The 18,094-nt window shown below is 42.3% G+C and overlaps 1 pseudogene; it reads right to left on the bottom strand.

Annotated features, from left to right (window-relative positions):
- Positions 1-10,200: 10,200 nt before the first annotated feature.
- On the bottom strand, positions 10,201-17,848 carry LOC139163267 (vomeronasal type-2 receptor 26-like; annotated as a pseudogene).
- Positions 17,849-18,094: the final 246 nt, after the last annotated feature.

Below are 18,094 nucleotides of genomic sequence, written 5' to 3'. Positions count from 1 at the left end.
AGCAACTGAGTAATGATCTGAGACTAAGGGGCTTAGAAGAGTTGCCTTTGTCATGATCAGATCATTTTCTACTGCAGCTTAACTTCCTGGCTCCAATCCTTCCCCGCAGGGAGGCGGAACTGATTAAGAGGTTCCACCCCAGACGCCTGATGGATCCTGAAGGTTTTCAGAGGGTGTTTGGGGTTATCCCAGATACACTCGTCCACAGTTTGGCAGAGTCTCTTGCTGAGGCCTGGAACAAGGCTGCAGCGGAGGCTCTTGACCGGATTGCGCCATTTCGACCTCTCTGCGGCACTAGACCCCGTCGAGCTCCATAGGTCAATGAGGAGCTCCGGGAGTTGAAACGCCAGAAGAGACGTCTGGAGAAGCGGTGGAGGAAGAGTAAGTCTGAATCCGATCAAACACATGTAAGAGCTTTTATTAAAACTTACAAAGTGGCGCTCAAGGCGGCAAGATGTGCATATCATGCCGCCATGATTGCATCAGCGGAATCTCACCTGGCCGCTCTGTTTAGAGTGACCCACTCCCTTCTTAATCAGCGGGGAGTTGGGGAGCCCTTGCAGAGTAGTGCCAAGGAATTTAATACATTTTTCGCTGATAAAATCGCTTGGATCCAGGCGGACCTCGACTCCGATTGGATAACAGAGTCTACTGACAATGAGTCAGTCGATGTGACTGAGGCCCGTACTTGTCCACCTGTCTGGGAAGATCTGGTGACACCTGATGAAGTGGACAAGGCCATTGGAGCTGTGAGTTCCGACACCTGCCTACTGCATCCGTGTCCCTCCTGGCTGGTCTCGGCCAGCAGGGAGGTGACGTGGAGCTGGGTCCAGGAGATTATCAATGATTCTTTGGGGAGGGGGTCCTTCCCGGCTCCGTACAAGGAGGCACTTGTGCGCCCCCTCCTCAAGAAGCCTTCCCTGCACCCAGCCGTACTTAATAACTATCATCCAGTCTCCAACCTTCCCTTTATGGGGAAGGTTGTTGAGAAGGTGGTGGTGCTCCAGCTGCAGCGGTCCTTGGAAGAAGCCAATTATCTAGGTCCTCAGCAGTCGGGTTTCAGGCCTGGTTACAGCAAAGAAACTGCTTTGGTCGCGTTGATGGATGATCTCTGGCGGGCCCGGGACTGGGGTTTATCCTCTGTCCTGGTGCTTCTCGACCTCTCAGGAGCTTTTGATACCATTGACAATGGTATCCTTCTGTGCCGGCTGGAGGGGTTGGGAGTGGGAGGCACTGTTCTCCAGTGGTTCTCCTCCTACCTCGCTGGCCGGTCGTAGTCGGTGTTAGTGGGGGGTCAGAGGTCGACCTCGAGGTCTCTCTTTTGTGGGGTGCCTCAGGGGTCGGTCCTCTCCCCCCTGCTATTTAATAGCTACATGAAACCGCTGGGGGAGATCATCCAAGGGCATGGGGTGAGGTATCATCAGTACGCTGATTATACCCAGCTGTACATCTCCACCCCATGTCCATTCAATGAAGCAGTGGAAATGATGTGCTGGTGCCTGGAGGCTGTTGGGGCCTGGATGGGTGTCAACAGACTCAAACTCAACCCGGATAAGACGGAGTGGCTTTGGGTTTTGCCTCCCAAGGACAGCTCCATCTGTCCTTCCATTACCCTGGGCGGGGGAAGTATTGACCCCCTCAGAGAGGGTCCACAACTTGGGCATCCTCCTTGATCTAAAGCTCACATTAGAGAAACATCTTTCAGCTGTGGCGAGGGGGGCATTTGCCCAGGTTCGCCTCGTGCACCAGTTGTGGCCCTATCTGGATCGAGAGTCACTGCTCACAGTCACTCATGCACTCATCACCTCAAGACTCGACTACTGTAATTCTCTCTACATGGGGCTACCTTTGAAGAATGTTCGGAAACTTCAGATCGTGCAGAATGCAGCTGCGAGAGCAATCATGGGCTTCTCTAAGTATGCCCATGTTACTCCAACACTCCGCAGTCTGCACTGATTGCCAATCAGTTTCCGGTCACAATTCAAAGTGTTGGTTATGACCTATAAAGCCCTACATGGCATCAGACCAGAATATCTCCGGGACCGCCTTCTGCCGCACGAATCCCAGCGACCGGTTAGGTCCCACAGAGTGGGCCTTCTCTGGGTCCCGTCGACTAAACAATGTCGTCTGGCAGGACCCAGGGGAAGAGCCTTCTCTGTGGCGGCCCCGACCCACTGGAACCAGCTCCCCCCAGAGATTAGGATTGCCCCCACCCTCCTTGCCTTTCAGAAACTCCTTAAAACCCACCTCTGCCGTCAGGCATGGGGGAATTGAAACATCTCCCCCTTGCCCATGTAGTTTCTGTGTATGATTCGACTGTTTGCTTGTTTTTTATATATTGGGGTTTCTTTTGGATTTTTTAATTTAAAACTGTAATTTAGATTGCTAAATATTAGATTTTTTACTATGTATTGTTTACCATTGTTGTGAGCCGCCCAGAGTCTACAGAGAGGGGCGGCATATAAATCCAATAAATCTAATATAATCTAAATAGCATGGGGGAGAGGACCGACCCCTGTGGCACCCCACAAGAGAGAGACCTAGAGGTCGACCTCTGACCCCCCACTAACACCAACTAACCCAGCTGCTGCTCTAGGTGCTGCTATGAGATTCAGCTGCTGCACATGTGCAGCAACTGAAATCCCACCCGAACATCCTTCTGGCACTGAGATTTTGGCAAAAATCACAATTTCTTTGTTTCCGCACATGCGAAATCATGCCAGTTGGCATGCACGGTGCATGCATGATGCATGCATGGCCGGCGGTCCGCTACCAGAACAGAGGCCCCCCCTTTACTGGCTGATGCCCACCCCTGGTTCCATCCCTCTGCCTCCCCAGAGATAGCACCCATCCCTCTAGCCTCTCCATCACCCAGCAGGCTGACCTTTCCATTCAGACCACTCATCCAAATCACACTCCCCTTCTAATTTATTTATTTATTTATTTATTTATTAATCAGATTTGTATGCCGCCCCTCTCCGCAGACTCGGGGCGGCTCACAGCAACAACAATACAATGTAAACAAATCTAATATTTAAGTTAATTTTAAAAAACCCAGTTTAGAAACCAATCATACATACTAGCATATCATGCATACATTTTATAAGCCTAGGGTGAGGGAAAATGTCAATTCCCCCATGCCTGACGACAGAGGTGGGTTTTAAGGAGCTTACGAAAGGCTAGGAGGGTGGGGGCAACTCTGATATCTGGGGGGAGTTGGTTCCAAAGGGTCGGGGCCTCCACAGAGAAGGCTCTTCCCCTGGGTCCTGCCAAACGACATTGTTTAGTTGACAGGACCCGGAGAAGGCCAACTCTGTGGGACCTGACTGGTCGGTGGGATTTGTGCGGCAAAAGGTGGTCCCGGAGATATTCTGGTCCGGTGCCATGAAGGGCTTTATAGGTCATAACCAACATTTTGAATTGTGACCGGAAACTGATCAGCAACCAATGCAGACTGCGGAGTGTTGGTGTGACATGGGCATATTTAGGAAATCCCATGATACCTCTCGCAGCTGCATTCTGCATGATCTAATACATACATACTCCTGTCAGACCTCACTGTATACATTCAACTGCTATCCTTCCTTAAAATACCCCCCCGAAATAAATTTAAACAATTAAAAAACAGCTAGTTAAAACACAAGACCACATATATAAAATTATTTATTATTATTTATTTATTGGATTCGTATGCTGCCTCTCTCCGAGGGCACAGGGCAGCTCACAACATATCAAAACAAAATACAATATACATATCTAAAAAAATCCAATTAATATGGCTAAAAAACTTTAAAAACTCTAATAATATTTAAAATCATTCATTCCCATTCACACAGCAAGACATACTACACTTGTCGGCCAGGAGGCTAGGGCCTAAGGGTCCCAAGCTTGGCAGCACAGATAGGTCTTTCAACTTTAAGCAAGGAGGGTGGGGCAGTGTGAATCTCTGGGGGGAGCTGATTCCAAAGGGCCGGGGGCCCCAACAGAGAAGGCACATTTCCTAGGTCCCGCCAAAGGACATTTTCTAGTTGACAGAACCTGGAGAAGGCCAGATCGTGCAGAATGCAGCTGCGAGAACAATCATGGGCTTCCCCAAGTATGCCCATGTTACACCAACACTCCGCAGTCTGCATTGGTTGCCGATCAGTTTCTGGTCACAATTCAAAGTGTTGGTTATGACCTATAAAACCCTTCATGGCATCGGACCAGAATATCTCCGGGACCGTCTTCTGCCACAAGAATCCCAGCGACCAGTTAGGTCCCACAGAGTTGGCCTTTTCTGGGTCCCATTGACTAAACAATGTCATTTGGTGGGACCCAGGGGAAGAGCCTTCTCTGTTGCAGCCCCGACCCTCTGGAACCAGCTCCCCACAGATATCAGAGTTGCTCCCACCCTCCTTGCCTTTCGTAAGCTCTTTAAAACCCCCCTCTGTCATCAGGCATGGGGGAATTGAGATATTCCTTTTCCCCCAGGCCTATAGAAATTATGCATGGTATATTTGTGTATATGTTTGGGTTTTAATAAGGGTTTCTTAATTATTTTAATATTAGATTTGTCATATGCTGTTTTATTATTGTTAGCCGCCCCGAGTCTACGGAGAGGGGCAGCATACAAATCTAATAAATAAATTAATAAATGAATGAATGAATGAATAAATAAAGAAAGAAATAAAGAAATAAAGAAAGAAAGAAACAAACAAACAAACGCTGTTGGACCTAACTGATCGCTGGGACTCATGTGGCAGAAGGCAGTCCCGGAGTTAATCTGGTCCAATGCTATGTAGGGCTTAATAGATCAGAACCAACACTTTGATTTGCATCCGGAAACCAATTGGCAGCCAATGCAGTTCATGGAGTGCTAGAGAAATATGGGTATGCCTTGGAAGGCCCATAACCACTCACATGGCTACAATTCGAAGTTTCTGAACACTCTTCAAAGGTAGCCCCATGTAGAAAGCATTGCAGTAGTCAAACCTCAAGGTGATAAGGGCATGGTGACTGAGTAGAGAGTCCCTGTCCAGGTAGGGCCACAACTGGTGCAGCAGGCGAACATAGGCGACCGTCCCCCTCGACACAGCTGAAAGATGATGGTCCAATGTCAACTGTGGATCGAGGAGAATTCCCAAGTCTCCGCCCTCCAGGGTAATGGATGGACAGATGGAGGTGTCCCTGGGAGGCAGAACTCACAGCCACTCCATCTTGTCGGGATTGAGTTTGAGCCTGCTAGCACCCATCCAGACCCTAACAGTCTCCAGACACTGGCACATCACTTCCACTGCTTCACTGTTGACACCCCCCTTCATTAAATGAGGAGGCAATAGTTTTCTTAGGAAACATCTCTATGATATCAATAGTCCTGCATATGAAGGGAAAGATCAATTCTGGGTTGGTGCATGATATTCTGGGTATGATATTGTCCATATAATTTTTGTTGATATTTACTACAATGAGAATAAGGCAGTCAAAGTCTGAAATCCAAAGAGTCTGGGGGAAAAGGACACCAACATAGTGTTTGAGTCACGAGCATCCTCTGTTTGCAAGTACTAGTTAATGATGGCTTATATTAACCTACTCAAGTCGATTGGAGTCTTGCTCTTCCTTCCATGGGTGCTCCAAATAGTATATTAATCCCTGGCCTTTCTTGGCAATAAGTAATTTCTCCGAGTCTTCGAGAGGGGCGGCATACAAATCTAAACATATTTAATGGTTTACTTCTATTGGAATGTTAAAAAAACCCTCTCTTGAAAATAATTATTTGTATACCTGTACTTTGTTAGGAACATTAATGCAGCAAATTGGCGGGGCCACAGGGGAGAGCCTTCTCTGTGATGGCCCTGGCTCTCTGGAACCAACTACCCCGCAAGGTTCATACTGCCCCCACCCTACTGGCTTTCTGAAAAGCCTTGAAAACCTAGCTCTGCTGGCAGGCCTGGGGGCTGTGAATAATTTACTTCTGCTATAGTCGGTATTTAAAACCCTGCTGTTCTGTTCGGGTCTGTGAGACTCGAAATCAACGTTTGAGACCCTGTAAAAAAATTTCCCTGCATATCTGAAACTTGAAATTTCATGACTTGGCGTCATTTCAGGGATTTTCTCTATGAGAATTTTTGTGGGTGGGGTGGGGTTTCTTGCTGGAAAAAAAAATAATCCCTAGAGGTCTGTTCCCGGGTCACCCTGACCCGGATCGAAAATTCTTCATTTGAAGTGCTTATGTTTGGTCAATTTGAAACCTTTTTTCCCTTGGAAAGTAGTCTGAACATTTCTGCACACAATGATATGAAAACTGAACAGAAAAAATTATGCATATTGATTTATTTTGATTATAAAAGGCAGACCCCCCCTTTATTTATGAAGTTTTTTTTTCAATTTATGGATAGTTTAGCTTGCAAAATGTGTCCAATTTTACTAAAGTTGGTGTGGGATTGGTAGTTTGAACATTTCTGAACATAAGAAAAATATAAATGAACTGAAAGAAATGATGCTTATTGGTTTTTAAAAATAAGAAATAATGCCTCCCTCCCCCCCTGGCTGCTTGCAACCATTTTCACTTTATATTTTTTTAGGCTCCAAATCCGAAATATTTTTAATATCTTAGGCATTCATTTACTCAATTTAACATTGCTGATCATCATCAAAATATTTGTGGGGGTGGGGGCTAATTTTTTTCTGGGCAAAGAAAGAAATCACATTGAGTCTGTTTCGGGTCGTATACGACTTGGACCAAAATTATTTTTTTTAGGTACTTGAATTTGGTCTTTTTGAAAACATTTTTCACTGGGAAACATGTTTGAACATTTCTGAATGTAAGGATATGAAAATTGAACTGAAAACATTGAGGCTTATATTTTTATTTTGATCAAAATTCTCCCCCCCCCCAATTTTTTTCTGAAATTCGTGTAAATTTATATTTGTTTAGGCTACAAATCTCTAAGGAATTTTTCCCCAAAAGTTTTGATATACTAAATTGAACATTCCTGATCATATGAAAAATAGAAATGAACTGAAAAAAATGATTCTTATTTGTTTATTTTGGCCACAAAGGGGCCACCCCCTCCCTTGGCCTTGCTGTGTTATTTTCACTTTTTATATATATTTGTCTAGAAATATTTGGAATATCCTTTTGAAAAGCAAGCACATGATAGTCAGACAACTACTTTTATGAAAGAAATCCTTTTACTAAAAACAAGTATGTAAGTTTGAAATTAACAATAAATAAATTGAAATAATTGAACACAGGGGGGGAGACTTTTATGTGCAAAATAAACAAATATGCATCAATTTTTCCAGTTCAATTTTCATATCATTATGTTCAGAAATGTTCAAGCTACCAATCCCACGCCAACTTTAGTAAAATAGAATGCATTTTGCAAGCAAAACTATACATAAATTGAAATTTTTTTAACAAAAATGGGGGGGACACACATTTTATCAGCAAAATAAGCCAATAAGCACTGAAGAAAAAAGAAGCTTCGTTGGAATTTTGACTCTCCGCAGACTTTCCCCGCGTAAACTAGTCGCAGGGCCGAAGGGCGCGTGGTGTAAGCGAGGCTTTTCCTGCAGGAATGGGTGCAAAGTCGGCTGCCCGGAAAAGCAGCGTGCTTTTTAAACATGCGCTTTTCAAATGTGCTTTCCCGGGCAGCCGACTTTGTTGGCCAGAGAAGCGAGCGATCCGGGACTGCGTGGCTTTGCGCCACGACATTGACAACAATGGCGCCCTGGCGGCCTTCAAGCGCAGCCCTTCGCAGTGCCCCACCACCCGTTTCTGCAGGAAGAGCCTCACTTGCACCGCACGCCTCTCGGCTCTGCGACTAATTTATGCAGGGAAAGTCTGCGGAGAGCCAAAATCCCAACGAAGCTTCTTTTTTCTTCAGTAGTGGGTAAGGAGGCGAAGAAGAGGCCGAACTGGTTTTGCGAATTCGCGCTTATTATGGCTTTTCCCCTCATCCGCGCTGCATTCACAACAAGCCCGAGAGAGGGTCGCTCCTAAGTGGCAAACGACGTTCGGAAAGGGGTGTTGGAGGGGGAGAAAAAAAAGGCCCAGAAAGGAGTAGCTGCCTTTTCGCCAAGCAAACTTGCTGCGGCACGCTCAGTTCTGCCTTCCGCCAAGTTGAGCTTTGAAGACTTTTTTTCTTTCCCCTCTTCCCAGTCAGCAGGCACGCATGTAGATAAGTCCAACCACTTCCACCCCACCACCCGTTCCTGCAGGAAGAGGCCGGGTGTGCTACCGGGAGGCAGAGGCAGCATGGGGACGGGTGCTGGGCGCCATGGAGGGCAAAGGGGTGGACGTGGCTGCTGCCTCTTAGCTGGAGAGCCAGACGAGGGTGGAAGTGACAGCAAAGTCCGGTGCTCTCTGCTCTCTCTCTCTTTCTCTCTCAGCGCAGCTTAGAGGTAACAGTGCCCGGGGACAGCAGCGGAACTCAGGGGCTGCAGCAATGCAGCGCCAAGAAGGACCAGCTGTTGGTCCCTTGAAGCTGCCACCACCTCCATTCAGGCGAATTCAGGGGGTTAGCTGGAGAGCCAGATGGAGGTGGAGGCAACGGCGAAGTCCAGTGCTGGGGCCATGCGGAGCCACTCATTCAGGGGGCCGTGGACTGAAAAGCCGCCCTCTGCGCTCTCTCTCTTTCTCGCTCTGTTGCCAGTGTGGTGTATGAGAGAGAGAGAGAAAAAGGAGGGGAGAGAGAAAGAAATCAAGAGAGAGAGAAAGTGAGAGAGAAAGAAACCAAGAGAGAGAGAAAGAGGGAGAGATAGAGAGGGAAAGAAAGAGAGAGGGAGTGATAGAAATAGAGTGAGAGAGAGAGAGAAAGCAAAAGAGAGAGAGAAAGAGAGGGGGAGAGAGAAAGGAAGAGGGAGAGATAGAAAGGGAGAGAAAGAAAGAGGGAGATAGAGAGAGAGGGAGAGAGAGAAAGAGTAAGAGATACAAAGAGGGAGAGAGAAAGAGAATGAGTGAGAGACAGAAAGAAAGAGAGAGAAAGAGAGAGGGACAGAGAAAGAAAGAGAGAGAGAAAGAGGGAGAGATAGAGAGGAAGAGAGAAAGGGGGATAGATGAAAAGAATGAGAGAGAGAGAGAAAAAAAAGAAAAATGAGAAAATGATGGAGAGAAAACAAAGGAGAGGAAAATGAAACAAATAAGAGAGAAGGAAGAAAAGAGAGAGGGAAGAGAGAAGTGGAGAGGAAGGAGGGAGGGAGAGAGGGAAGGAAGGAAGGAGAAATGGAGGGAGTTTGTTGATTTAAGTTTAAATTTACTTGTTAATAAAGAAGTATAAATTAGTTTATTACTTAATTATTTAATTACTTCTTTATTTTAAATATTGTATTTGCTCCCATTTTGTTTTTTACTTTAAATACGATTTGTGCAGTGTGCATAGGGATTTGTTCATAGGTATTTTTTATAGTCCGGCCCTCCAACAGTCTGAGGGACAGTGAACTGGCCCCATGTGTAAAAGGTTTGGGGACCCCTGGTCTTAAGCATAAAACTACGGAGAGGGGCGGCATACAAATCTAATAAATAAATAAATAAATAAATAAATGGATGGATGGATGGATGAATAAATAAATAAATGTATCAGGAAAGACTTAATGAACTCAATCTGTATAGTCTGGAGGACAGAAGGAAAAGGGGGGACATGATCAAAATATTTAAATACGTTAAAGGGTTAAATAAGGTTCAGGAGAGAAGTGTTTTTAATAGGAAAGTGAACACAAGAACAAGGGGACACAATCTGAAGTTAGTTGGGGAAAAGATCAAAAGCAACATGAGAAAATATTATTTTACTGAAAGAGTAGTAGATCCTTGGAACAAACTTCCAGCAGACATGGTTGGTAAATCCACAGTAACTGAATTTAAACATGCCTGGGATAAACATATATCCATCCTAAGATAAAATACAGGAAATAGTATAAGGGCAGACTAGATGGACCATGAGGTCTTTTTCTGCCGTCAATCTTCTATGTTTCTATGTTTCTATGAGTGGCATACAAATGTATGTATTTATTTATTTATTAGATTTATTTATTGGATTTATATGCCGCCCCTCTCTGAGAATTGGGGCAGCTTACAACATATAAAAACAATGAAAACATCTTAAATCCAATTAACTATAAAATTAACTAATCTAAAACTCAAACTTATTACAAGTTTAATTAATAAATAAATAATAACTCTGTCATTTTTGAAAGATGTACTTAAAGTTAACTACCATTTTATTTTGATAACAAATGTTCTTTTGTATTCAGGTTTGGTCTTAAAAAAACAATGTAGCACTTAGGGATGAAGATGCAACATAGCAAACTAGAATCTGAGGCCAGGATGGAGAAGACCTGCACAACCACCATGTACTTCCCCTTGGTGCTCAGGTAGGTGGGTACAAATGAGATCTAGACACTGCAGAAGACCAGCATGCTGAAGGTGATGAGCTTGGCTTCATTGAAGGCCCCAGGGAGATTCCTGGCCAGAAAAGCCACCATGAAGCTGACGATAGCCAGGAAGCCCATGTAGCCAAGAGCAAGGTAGAACATCAAAACGGAGCCCTGATTGCATTGCAGGATGATCCCTGCAGATTGTGAGTACATGTCTGACTCAGGGAATGGGGGAGAAGTGCTCAACCAGATGCTGCAGAGGACTATTTGCACAACAGAACAAGAAATGATGATAGAGTTGGCTAGGCTCTTCTTTAGCCATCGCTGTACTTTATTCCCTGGTTTTGTGGCCAAGAATGCTAACACAACCATGATTGTTTTGGCTAAGACAGTTGAAATGGCAACTGAGAAGATAATGTTGAATGCTGCTTGTTGGAGAAGGCAAGTAGCAGTCCGTGGCTGGCCAAGAAATAGGAAGGTGGTCAAGAAGGAAAGCAGGAGGGAGATAAGGAGAATGTAGGAGAGATCCCGATTGTTGGCTTTGACTATAGGAGTTTCTTGGAATTTAATGAAGATTCCCAAAATTAAGCTGGTTACCAAAGACAGAAACATGGCAAGGGAAGCCAAGGTGATCCCTAAATTTTCTTGATAGGATAGGAAAATATCAATCTTAGGTATACAATCATCTTGGTTGATATTTGGATGCTGATCTGCTGGACATTTGGTGCATTTTTCAGCATCTGAAAAGAGTAAGATTAATATCTATTGTAAAATAAGATTTTCCATCCAATGCATAACTGGGGTGAAACTGGTGATATTCTGATCCAATATTGTGGAGAAAGGTAGCATGCAGCAATGGTTAAGAATGTTAAGTAGTAAAGTGTAGACAGATAAGTGCCAAAGGGAAATAAGAACCACTGCCACACTTCCAAGGATGAGCTGTATCTGTGTTTACAGTTTGCATGGTTTGTGATCCACGTACCATGAACCAGATTTTACAGAGGGAAAAAATCTAAAGTAGTCCACATCTCTCCAAGAACTTAAGAAAATATTGTCATTGTACTGTATAAGGGCATACTAGATGGATCATGAGGTCTTTTTCTGCCATCAGTCTTCTATGTTTCTATGTTTCTATTGTGATCTTCTATACTGGACTGTTTCAAACACAAGAAGGTTGAACTCAAGGCCTCAATGGATCCTTCAAGGAAGACATTTCTCCAACAAACTCAACTGCTGGACTTTATGAGTAAACTGACTGTTGAGGAACTCCTTTATTAAATTATCTTTGCAAATAGCAAGGATCTTCTCTAATTGAACCTAGGAGATGCTCATGTCCCCGGAGAGCAGCAGCATACAAGTAATAATTGTCTTCTAGGGAAAATCTTATATGTTTCACTTACCTAAAAAAAACCCTTCTTCTTTTCTTCTTTGAGGGAGGGAAGGAGGGAAGGAAGGAAGGAAGAAGGAAAAAAGAAAGAAAAAAAGAAGGAAGGAAGAGGGAGAGAGTCCTGTGGCAGACCTATAGTTGCATATCTTTTTTAAAAATCAGTCTTTATTAATGTATTAAGACAGGACAGGAAAGGAAAAGATCAACGCTTTGAAATGCCAAGACAAATTGACAGAGGTTGACCAGTAAAGAAGATGAAGTGCATGAAATGCCAGCCCCCTAGTAATGTCAAGCTTTATTGAGCAATTACCATTTATTAACATGCATCCAGTATAAATTCCAATATTATTTGTAAAACTCATTATGTAATAAATATTAAAATAGGGAGTTTTTTTTTTTAAAAAAAATCCAGGCTTTAAAATGTCAATCAAAGCATTCCCTACTAAAACAGTCAGGGTCTATGGTCTTTCTAGATATCAGACCTTCAATGGTGGAGATGGTTCCTTCTGCACAAGGAAGACAGTTGTAACAGCAGATGGGCCTCCCTTCCTGAGCCACTTTCATGAATCCAGGGTGACAGCTTTCCACACACCTGGAATGAGGCAGAGGCTGAAGAAAGAGGGAAAAAATACACAGAAAATGAAATTATTTTTTATAAAACTGGCAAGGGAAAAAAAGGTTGGTTATGTCCGGTGTGACTAATTAAAATCAGGCAAATCATTTGAGCAGCAAAAACATTTAAATGTATATTGCTTTTCTATTTCTCTTCCTTCCTCATGCTCTTTACATATTACATATTTATGTTTTCATTCTAAATTTAGATATTATATCCCTCAGGAAAATGTTGTTTGGACTCAGAGAGAAATATTGGATAGATATCTTTTGCTAAATGAATTACATTACCAACACTCCGCAGTCTGCATTGGTTGCTGATCAATTTCCGGTCACAATTCAAAGTGTTGGTTATGACCTACAAAGCCCTTCATGGCATCAGACCAGAATATCTCCAGGACCGCCTTCTGCCGCACGGATCCCAGCGACCGGTTAGGTCCCACAGAGTTGGCCTTCTCCGGGTCCTGTCAACTAAACAATGTCATTTGGCGGGACTCAGGAGAAGACCCTTCTCTGTGGTGGCCCCGACCCTCTGGAACCAGCTCCCCCCAGATATCAGAGTTGCCCCCACCCTCCTTGCCTTTCGCAAGCTCCTAAAAACCCACCACTGTCGTCAGGCATGGGCGAATTGAAATTTTCCCTTCCCCCTAGGCTTATAGAATTTATACATGGTATGCTTGTATGTATGATTGGTTCTTTAAATTGGGGTTTTTAAGATTATTTTTAATATTAGATTTGTTCACATTGTCTTTTTTATTGTTGTTAGCCGCCCCGAGTCTTCGGAGAGGGGCGGCATACAAATCTAATAAATGAATGAATGAATGAATGAATGAATGAATGAATGAATGAATAATCTACATGACTTGTTCAATCTACTTCTATTTCCTCAAACTCAACGAATAGTTAAATGAATATTGAAGACTATTTTTCACAGCTGCCTGAATAGCTGAAAAAGCTCCTTTAAGTTTTTATTGTCAAGGATCAGTTGAAATAAAAACCAAAAGACACATTGTCCCCAAATAACATCAAATCCTTGTTTTCACTACCTTCAGTAGAATAAAATAAATTTTATTCCCACCTTATTCAGCAATTCTATCTGTGGAATACTCTTCTGGTCAATGGTAAATTTCAAAATATGAGATGCCCTTTTTTCTAGACTCCCAAATTTCATACTCTTGATGGACCTATTAGGGAAAAGGACCCAGTTCACAATATCCAGATCAGCAGTAACATCTCCTTTCTTTTCAAAATGTACCCCATTGATGGAATTATTGTGAAACTGAGAGCTTTGAAGGAAGGAATGAAGCTGGAAAAAAATAATTATAAAGGACTTCAGACATTCTTTGAAAAGATCCTTCATCTGTGCTGGGAGAGGTAGAAATATAGAAAAAATTCTGTTGTGAGCCGCCCCGAGTCTGCGGAGAGGGGCGGCATACAAATCTAAATAATATTTTACTGAAAGAGTAGTAGATCCTTGGAACAAACTTCCAGCTGACATGGTTGGTAAATCCACAGTAACTGAATTTAAACATACCTGGGATAAACATATATCCATTGTAAGATAAAATACACGAAATAGTATAAGGGCAGACTAGATGGACCATGAGGTCTTTTTCTGCCGTCAGTCTTCTATGTTTCTATGTTTCTATAATTGGTTACAGGGAATTAATAGGAATAACAGTACAATCTACCCCAGAACTTTTTTATTAAGTGTCTATTAAGACAGTACAGAGATTGGTGATAAATTAATGGCTTGCCACACTATCTATAGAAGACCTGATATTTATGGGAACTTGGGAGGGGTTATTTTCAGGAGAGAACAAATGTAGCCACAAAACATTATTTTGAGTGGTTCAAGGACATCCTATGCCTACCCACCCTGGTGGAAGCAGAGGAAGGACTGGTCACACTGACACAATCTGAGTGGGCAATGTGACAAGTTTGTGGGTGGGGGACAAGGGACCGCCTTCTGCCACACGAATGCCAGCGACCGATTAGGTCCACAGAGTTGACCTTTTCCGTGTCCCGTCGATAAAACAATGTTGTCTGGCGGGACCCAGGAGAAGAGCCTTCTCTGTGGCAGCCCCAACCCTCTGGAATCAACTCCCCCAAGAGATCATGACTGCCCCCACTCTCCTTGCCTTTCGCAAACTCCTTAAAACCCACCTCTGCCGTCAGGCATGGGAAAATTGACTCCCCCAGGCCGTTTCCCTTTTATGTATGTTTGACTGTTTTTATAGTAAGGGTTTTAAACTGTTTTTTAATCATTGGATTTGTACTGTGTTTTGTTGTTGTGAGCCGCTCCGAGTCTTCAGAGAGGGGCGGCATACAAATCTAATAAATAATAATAATAATAATAATAATAATGTGAACTTTCAACTGAATGGGAAACTCAGATTCATGTTTCACAATGTAGGTGCCAGGAAGGCTCCAGAAATATATTGGAACTACAATTGACCTCTCCCCCTTTCTAAGAGGTCTGTAAGGGGCGTGCATAAGCACACCATTGTGTCTACCGTCCCTGTCCTATTGTCTTCTTTTGTTACTTTTTATCATTACTTATCTAATGTTTAATATGTACAAATTATCACCCTATAATTGTTTGACAAATAAGTAAATAAATAAATAAATAAATAAATATACTTTGAGAAGTAGTTTGACTTGGACTCTGATTCAGTTTGGATGTTACTTGGAAAAGATAATCAAGCAACAAACAAACACCTAGAAGCAAACAAAGTAATAACCAAAAGCTAACATGGGTTTGTCAAAAACGGATCATGCCAGACTAATCTTATAGCATTCTTTGACAAAGTGACAAAGTTAGTGGACCAGGGGAATGTTGTCAATGTGGTTTACTTGGACTTCAATAAAGCATTTGACAAAGTGGACCATAACCTACTACTAGATAAAGTAGAAAAATGTGGGATGGACAGCAACACCACCAGATGGATTCAAAACTAGCTAACCTACCACACTCAACATGTAGTGCTCAATGGAATTGCATCTATGTGGAGGGATGAATTCAGTGGAGTACCCCAAGGCTCCGTTTTAAGCCTGTTGTGCACATGCCATCCTAGCAGCTGTTGTGATGTGCAAAATCAGATAATGATGATGATGATGATGATGATGATGATAATGATAACGATAATGATAATGATAATGATAATGACAATGATAACAATAACAACAACAACAACAACAATAATAATTTATTAGATTTGTATGCCGCCCCTCTCCAAAGACTCAGAGTGGCTTGATAATTTAAGCCGCTATGAGTCCTTGGAGAGGGGTGGCATACAAATCTAATAAATTATTATTATTATTATTATTATTATTATTATTATTATTATTATTATTATGTCAATACAACACAGCAAACGATATCACTATGCTGGATTTCATATTTCATCACCAGTCGGGCGCTTCCCAAGCACCTAGGACTGCATGATGTAGCAGCGAATTATGTTTGCCGATCCCAGTAAAGCGGCCTTTTGCAATTGACAGATGGAGATTTTGTCAATTCCGATGGTTTTCAAATGTCCGCTGAGATCCTTTGGCACTGCGCCCAGCGTGCCAAGTACCACTGGGACCACTTTCACTGACTTATGCCAGAGTCGTTGAAGCTCAATTTTTAGATCTTCGTATTTCACTAATTTCTCTAGCTGCTTCTCCTCAATTCTGCTGTCTCCTGAGATTGCAATGTCGATGATCCATACTTTCCTTTTCTCCATGATCACAATGTCTGGTGTGTTATGCTTCAGAATTCGGTCAGTCTGAAGTCGGAAGTCCCACAGTAGTTTTGCTTGCTCATTTTCGACCACTTTTTCGGGCTTATGATCCCACCAGTTCTTTGCCACTGGTAAATGGTAGTTCCGGCACAAGTTCCATTGGAACAAGTTCCATCATCATGATCATGATGATGATGATGATGATGACGACGATTATTATTATTATTATTATTATTATTATTATTATTATTATTATTATTATCTGATTTTGCACATCATAACAGCTGCTAGAATTGCATGTGCACAATGCTGGTGGAACCCATATATACCCATCGAAAATTTGATAATCAAGAATAAATGCGATTGTGAAGAAATGGACAAATTAACCATAAAACCTAGAGGACAAAGGGACTCAAACTATTAAAAAGTATGGGCAAAGTAGTATAAATGGACTAATGATAGAAAATCAAAGAGAAAATATGGGATGAAGATGTAGAATTAGAAAATACTGTAAAATGATGTATAAATATAATAATAATATATATAAAAGGCTGTATATTTGTTTAGAAGAAATGCTATGATATGATTTGCTCAAAAGAAATGTGAAAAATCAATAAAACAGATTGAAAAAAATAGAAACTTATCTTATAGAAAAGAATTACCTGCCAAGCTTTCAGACTTGAAGCTTCCGTCTTCGTGCCCTTTTTGCACCCCGATCTCTTGGATGTGGATATGTAAGCTGAATTTAAGGCCCTTCCCACAGCCCAGATGGTGTTGTAAATGAGATAGCTGTCTAGAGCGAGGACCTGATCAATCTCCTCTTTCCTTAGAAACACTAGATCTTCTCTCTGTCTGCACCGTCTCCAGACTTTTATGGAAAAGGCATCCTTAGCAAATAAACATGTATAGGTGTTCTTCCAAAAATTTAATATAGATTTGAGAAAAAGATTAAAAGCATCATAGCTCACCCATTTCCTTCTTTGTATCATAAAGGAAAAAATGGCACCAATGTATTTAAAGGAAAGGTTGGCAAACATTAAGTCCACTGTGAGATCCCACTGAGTTCTGGTGATCCAGACTTTTTCTAAAAAATCTTGTTGAAAGCCTCGAATCACTGTTTCTATAATCAACATTCCAATCCAAAACAAACTCATTTCCGAACCGTAAACAAAGACATTGACTTGCCTCCATTTGTAATATTGTTCAAATATTAAAACTATGTGGTGCACACTTAGTGGGACACTTTGATATATAACTGTACAAATGCCATTCTTTAACATCAAAGAAGACATTGTCCTCCTGAACCTCTCGCCTTGGTCAGTTTCTGGAGCCACAAGACCAACCAAGGTCCACTTGAAATGGAGGAGAAGCTGGACTATTCCTGGATACTGTATTCCTTCAGCAGGGAGCATCGGGTAGAAGAAAGGAAACTGAGTTTTATCCCTCAGAATCTGGGAAGCAAGACTGTAACTGATCTGAAAGGGATGGGAGATGGTGGTATTTTCAATTAAATAAAATCCAATTGTTATTTCCACAATAAAATTCTCTTCTTCTTCTGACTTCAAATTGCATGAGTGAAAACTGTCTTCTGAGAAAAACACACCTGTGGGATTTTGTAGGTTCCCAACATGGTTGACATCTGGATGGAGATGCCAGTCTCAGCCCCTTCCATTACAGCCACTGTGTTTCTCTGCCTTCCACACCTGTAGTTGGGAACATTGGCCTCTCCATCAGAAAGAACGTCCAATAAAGGATCTGTAGTCATTTCTATCTTGAAGAAATTTTCATAGATGTTATAATCCAGGGTAATGTTAGGTAAGAAATCAGCTTTCTGGTTGACGTCCTTAGTAGCGAAAAGGAAGGGCAAAAATTTCCAAATATATTTATATCCCTTTCTGCAGATATGAATATATAAATGAAAATAACATTTAACTTTTCTACCAGAAGGATCAATCATAATTATCCTTCCAAAAAGTTTGTAACATTCCAAATTGCTACCATAAAAAAAGAA

This window comes from Erythrolamprus reginae, chromosome 2, assembly GCF_031021105.1.
Source record: "Erythrolamprus reginae isolate rEryReg1 chromosome 2, rEryReg1.hap1, whole genome shotgun sequence".
Lineage (NCBI taxonomy): Eukaryota > Metazoa > Chordata > Lepidosauria > Squamata > Dipsadidae > Erythrolamprus > Erythrolamprus reginae.
This window is presented reverse-complemented; position numbering and strand designations above follow the sequence as displayed.